At 33.0% G+C, this 6,102-nt stretch overlaps 1 pseudogene; it reads right to left on the bottom strand.

The window, feature by feature from the left end:
- The window catches only part of LOC108749293, a 34,979-nt pseudogene that overhangs the window by 7,185 nt on the left and 21,692 nt on the right, over positions 1–6,102 (bottom strand).

Here is a 6,102-nt window from a genome sequence, read left to right as displayed (position 1 = left end):
TTAGAACTTTTCATTATAAAATGAACGAAAAGATTTAACGAGAGCCTTTATTTGTAAACGAAACAAATATTAGAATAGTGATAACGGAACAGTAATTTGCAATATGTATTCTTGTATTTTTGCTATTATGTTTTTATTATTTTAATAAAAAGCAAATTTATTTTTAATGCATTTGAAAAACCGAAAGATTCAATTCAAAAACTCACCGTTCCGACACGTACCAGATGTCGGGAATAATTAAATCGCTGTCACGTAAGATCTCTGTTCTTCCCATCATTTTGGCGTAACTAAGTTCTCGTATTTCCATGGTCGAAGCAGGAAGAGGAAGGACATATCCCTTCGAGCGAAAAAAAAAACTGAGTTGATCCAACGAGGAACCATCTTGTCGTGTGGGCACAAAGTAATTTGATCTTCCGAGCAGTTTTACAGCTCCTATCGATATTAATTATTAAAGTTGTTTTGATGTAGGTTAAAAAGATATTAAAGAACAAAAACAGATAGACGGAGTCTAACAGTATTTTATTCATTAACAACATTTTTAATAAATATTTATTATACGTCATAGTTGAAAAGCCAAAACAATTAAATGGATACTCTGTTAGATTTCCAAGAAGATGATGAGTTACCAAGAAATTATCAATGTATCTGTTCTTGTATTCGTTGTGAAACCTGCAATATCGTTTGAACTCACAAAGTTTCTCGACTATTGAGAAAACAATATCGTTACCACAATACCACGTGCGAATCTTTCCGCTGCGTCCGATTGTAGGCGTGCTCACTTGCAACGCGTGTGTACTTTAACGACAGGTTTCAAACGGGAAAAAGGGAAACTCAAAATAGCCGTTGTCAGATAGGAGTCTCGCAGACTCCTGGGAACGTAGTTCCCGCCAATTTCTTGACGGGTGCTCGAGGCGGTGTAACGGCCGTTGGTCCGAGATGCCTCGAAAGTGGCAGGTGCAACTCGGGCCAAACTTCATTAAACACAATCCCATCTGCGCCCTCATACTTCCAAGACGTCTAGTGGCCTCCGTAACTTTTTGAGGACGAGAGAAAAAGAGAGGAGGAGAGAGAGAGAGAGAGAGAGAAAGAGAGAAGAGAGAAGAAAGGAGCCTTAGCAACTCCGGAACCTCCGGTTGGCGTATCTGTTCTTCGCCTCTCTTCCTTCTTCTTTTATCTTTGCTCGAGAAACAGACGGATTGACTTGTCCGACGCAATTGCTCGAAACTACACGTTCTGCGTGACAACAACTGAACCGTGACAGGTGTCTGTTCTCGAGCAACGGAAGAACTACTTAAAAGCTGGGAAAATACATTTATGAGAAGATAACTAACAAGCCGTGTTTAAACAATTTGTATACATGTATCCGTAACCGGCATAAGTAAGCTCTCAGTGCCTTTTCCGTTTATCAAAAATAACATTTTATTTATAGGTCGCTAAAAAAATGCTTTTATTACAATGCAGGACGAGCTGTTTAACGTATTGTCGTTTCTTCTTTTTTACTTACATTTCAAGATAAAAAAAAGAGAGGTTACAGGCACGTGGTAATTTTGTGCACAGCAATTTCGGGATTTTTTTCACTCCTGGCCAAGGTTTTGAAGATGACGAGCGTGCATGCTTTCTTTCCGTATTAATAAAAATCATTGGGGTTTCTCGGGAAACTGACTGCGAAGCAAGTCAAGTCGCTCTGTCGGTTGAACACAAATTATTTCTCGGAAAGAAGAGAAGCCACGGGCGCGCGTGGCTGATCCTTCTGGCACGCGTGCCTGGTCCTTTAGACCCTTGAGATTTATTGATTTTAGAATGTCTAGTCTGCCTACGAAAGAAAAGAGATAGAGATCGGCAGCAGACAGCATTGTTCTCTTTATCATGTGTTCGCATCAATTGAGAGTTAGTGGGATGTATAGCAATTATTAAGTTATTAATTATACGTGTAATATAAAAATACCGAGGCGAAATAAAAATTTCACGGAAAGCACGGAGTATCTAAAAATTTTAGATATTATGTGTACATCTGAAAGTAATTGTACTGGATTATCGAAATAATTATGTAGAAGATGCATGATGAGTGATGTTGCAAAAAGTTTTTAACAACTAACTTAATATAAAATTATTTTAGAGATTTTAACAAAATTATTTTTAGGTCTGTGTCAAGCTAAAGCTTTTTTATTTTAGCGAATCTGATTTTCTCCCTCTGTTGAATTCCTTTAATTCATCTTTTAATTGCACTCGTAATTTTGGTAATACATATATAATTGTGATTATAATTAAAGATTACAAAAAAAATTATTACCATTTCTTTTAGATCACATTAAGATTGTTTTGTTTTGTTTTATGAAATCACTGTATTTTTATAGCAATCTATCGTTAGCTGAATATCTTGTACAGTCGGTGCAATAAAGAAGCACGCTTGTTATTTCCTTTGAAAGTCCCGTGGCGATTTCTTATATATGTTCCCTTATAAATCTTTGCGAAATAGACGACACTTTTCACAGCTTACCCTCTGCTCAGTGTCATTACAGAGGTTCAGTTCAAGCGAGGAGCGAGGAATAATAGGCTTTACAGGATCTTTAAATTTTAAAGGGATGCCTGAACAGCTGACGCTGTCTAAGATGGATGCTCAGGTATCTTTCCTAACAAATTCGGAATATTTTATAGGAGCAAATAAAAAAAGCGAGTAGAAAATTATCAGCTGCAAAAATATGGAAAATTTGACGAGAAATATATTCCATGTTTTATTGTATAATATGTATAAATAATGCTATCGCCTTTCTTCTTTTCTCTCTAACTCTGTTAATTTTATAATAATATAAATATTCTTTTTATCATCATATTACATCACTTTTAAGTAGCTATATTGTCGTGCCAATTTAGAACGATTTACTTTTAATATTTTTCGTAGTTCTCACGGTAATAGAAACAATGCCTCCCATATATTTCCCGTGATAGTGGACATTCCTGCTGACCAATTAATAGGGATAATCGTAAATTTCGCTGTGGCATCTGCTGTGAGCGATATGATATCCAGGTGTTAAACGAAGGGTGTGTCTATAGTGTTTGATATTTTTTTTGCCGGAATCGGTTTGAAATACGATCTTTTTCCGGTACGCGTCGTCGAGGGAGTACATCGTAGGTGACATTCTCTCGTCGTTAGGTGAACACGTGGAATGCTCACTATGTGAATTCATAAAATGTTAGAGAACAACGCAATATTTTATGTAGACAATATCGCATCGATTTCGCTTCGAGAATTACTTAGAATTGAAATCAATATTATGTGAGGAATAAATGCTTCGTAGAATCCATCAGCTGATCAACGTTCACACGATTGCGCAGATGGTGCTGTAAATGTTACAGTTTATCAAATAACGAGGTAATCGGGGTGGGCGTAACCGTAACGGATACAGGGGGCGATTGGACCCCAAACTATTTGTTAAGCCTAACTAATTAAAGAACGCTGTGTTTCCCAGCGCCATACGCAATCTTTATTGGTACATCTCCCATGAATCGATTACCAATTTAATCCATACATTGAGAGAAATTTGCTTTTTCTTTGTGACCATAAATGCATGGTAAAATAATTATATAATTATGCTTAAGATTAGGAAATAATTCATCATTTGTAACAAAGTTATAGTTAGAGTTACTATATATATATATTTTTTTTTTCAGTAACTATAACTTAATTTTTCTTTTTTTCTATTTATAACTGTGACTTACTTAAGTTGTACTTTTTGTATCTAATAGTAACTAATTTAATTGTTCTTTTACCGTTATTTTATATCACTTATTCTCATCAACATATAAGTTTTGACCCTCAAACTAAAGTGTTCAGTGAACGGTAAATTAGTAATTATTTCTTGATTGAAATATATCTTTATCTCTACCATTAGCAAGTGGTGCGTATAGTTTGAAACATCCTGTATATGTTTCATATTATATTTATTTGGAGTATATAAATATAATTATTGTTAATATTATGTAATAGTAATAATTATAAAAATGGAGCTCCTAACCATAATAATTTTATTATGCAATTATAATCACAAACTAAACATTTTTTTCTCAATATAGACATTAAATGATTTCTATTGCAAAAAAGAAATTTTGATTTAGAATTCTTATTCCTGTGACAAAAAAGGAAGAAAAAAAATAAGCATAGTGCTAGTGCACAGCACGTTATTAAGATAACAGAAATTTAATAGAAATATTTATTTGTAAATAAAAATAGATGTTTCTCTTTAATATTTTCTATTTGTAAGATGGCCATGTAATATATAATTTGATGTACATGTTACAATGCTACTGATATTGGAATTTCTAAATTCTAAGCTATTTTTGTGGTTTTTAAAGTTATTTTCTCTAAAAATTAATGCCTGACAAATCTTCTGAAAATATTCTTGAAATCATTCTTGAATTTTTCTTTGTATTATACATACAATAGTAAATATAAGACATAGAGTACAATATTGAGAACGATACCAACAATTATTATGCCAATGATTACGATGATTTTAATAACTGTCTTAGCAATGCAATTAGTCACTGAAACATTCAAGATATTTAACTAAAAACAATTAATAAAAGCAATTTTTAAATTAATACAATTAATAAAATTGTAAGGCTTACTGTACCTGTTTTTCCGCAATTATTGGAACACTCATTGAAGACAATTAAATAGATATCAGAAATATCAATATTTATCTTGTTCTCGATATTTATTATAGTGCTTGTTTCGCAAATAAATATTCCATCTTTTATCGCAGCTGAGAATAATTTATGTCTGACCGTTGCGTTTCCTATCATTTTCTCTGTCAAATATTGAGAAAATATTTTTTATTTAACGCATTTAAATGAAATAATGAGAAAAATACTCAATAATAAGTTAAACTATATTACTCATGTGAATAACAAATAAGTAGAGCCAAATACAGTCGAGATTAAATCTCGTTGCTTAATATAAGAACTGGAAAAATGTATTTAATAATTTACAAAGAAACATTATTAGCACCAAGCTTCATTCTCGACTGTATTTCTCAACGCTCCTCTATTTATGTGAGATAAACACTTTTATAATATTTCTAAATGAAAGAGATCAAAATAATAATTAAGTGGTAAACAAGTATATTATATTATATAATACGTTCCTACATTTTTGCAGAATAAAATGCAATTCGATATATGAGAAATTATTACCATGCAAGTCGACAAAAATGGAATCAAGGAAAAACTTGCTATTATCATGGGAATAATTAAAAGTAATTTTATTCTTTTTATTGTTGTAGCCTTTAACTGGTTCTTCCCAACTCAAAGTCATATTGGCTGTTTTTTCAACGCAAATACCTGTCGTCGTTGCATTCGTTGGAACCGTCAACATGGATTCTAGTACCTAAAAAGCGCAAATGTATTCTGTGACGCAGTAAAATAATGATTAGGCACATATATGTAATTGCTGACAAAGTGACTAATTAAAGAAACATATAAATTGTTGTAATAAACATTTCTGAAAGGTATAAAAATTCTGTGATATTTGGTTTTATAAATTATATTATTACTTATTTACCTGAAAATCTTTTGTTGTGTATCGCAAATTTACACGAATCGTCATGTTTGCTAGAACGCATGCCACTCCTGTGTCATCTCTAAGGATATAATTAAATATAGGAGTGGTCATTTTTGATATATTTTCTACAGTTGTACTTGGGTTGGTTACATTGATATCGCTATCAGTTGAATTTCTTGTTCTTGCTGTTGTAACTTCCGTAAGTAGAGATGTAAGTACCGTTGTATTAGTTACGAATGTCGTTGAAATTATCGGTGTTATATTTTCTGTTGTAGTTCCTTCTACAGAATCTGTTGTAGTCGAATACGGAGATGCTGTCGTGGATGATGGATACGTTACGTTTAATACACATTGCGTTGTAGATTGCATTTGCATTGTTGTAGAACCCATGGATATTGTTGTAAATTGTGTTGAAGGAACTGTAATATTTCCATCTGTTGTTTTAGATATCAAATTCGGAGTCGGAGTTGGAAGCGGAATCGCAGTCGGAGACGGAATCGCAGTCGGAGGTAAAATCGAAGTCGGAATCGGAGTTGGAATCG

The sequence above is a fragment of the Trachymyrmex septentrionalis genome, unplaced genomic scaffold (genome assembly GCF_001594115.1).
Source record: "Trachymyrmex septentrionalis isolate Tsep2-gDNA-1 unplaced genomic scaffold, Tsep1.0 scaffold29, whole genome shotgun sequence".
Taxonomy (NCBI): domain Eukaryota; kingdom Metazoa; phylum Arthropoda; class Insecta; order Hymenoptera; family Formicidae; genus Trachymyrmex; species Trachymyrmex septentrionalis.
The sequence above is the reverse complement of the archived record's forward strand: the minus strand, read 5'-3'. Positions and strand labels throughout refer to the sequence as shown.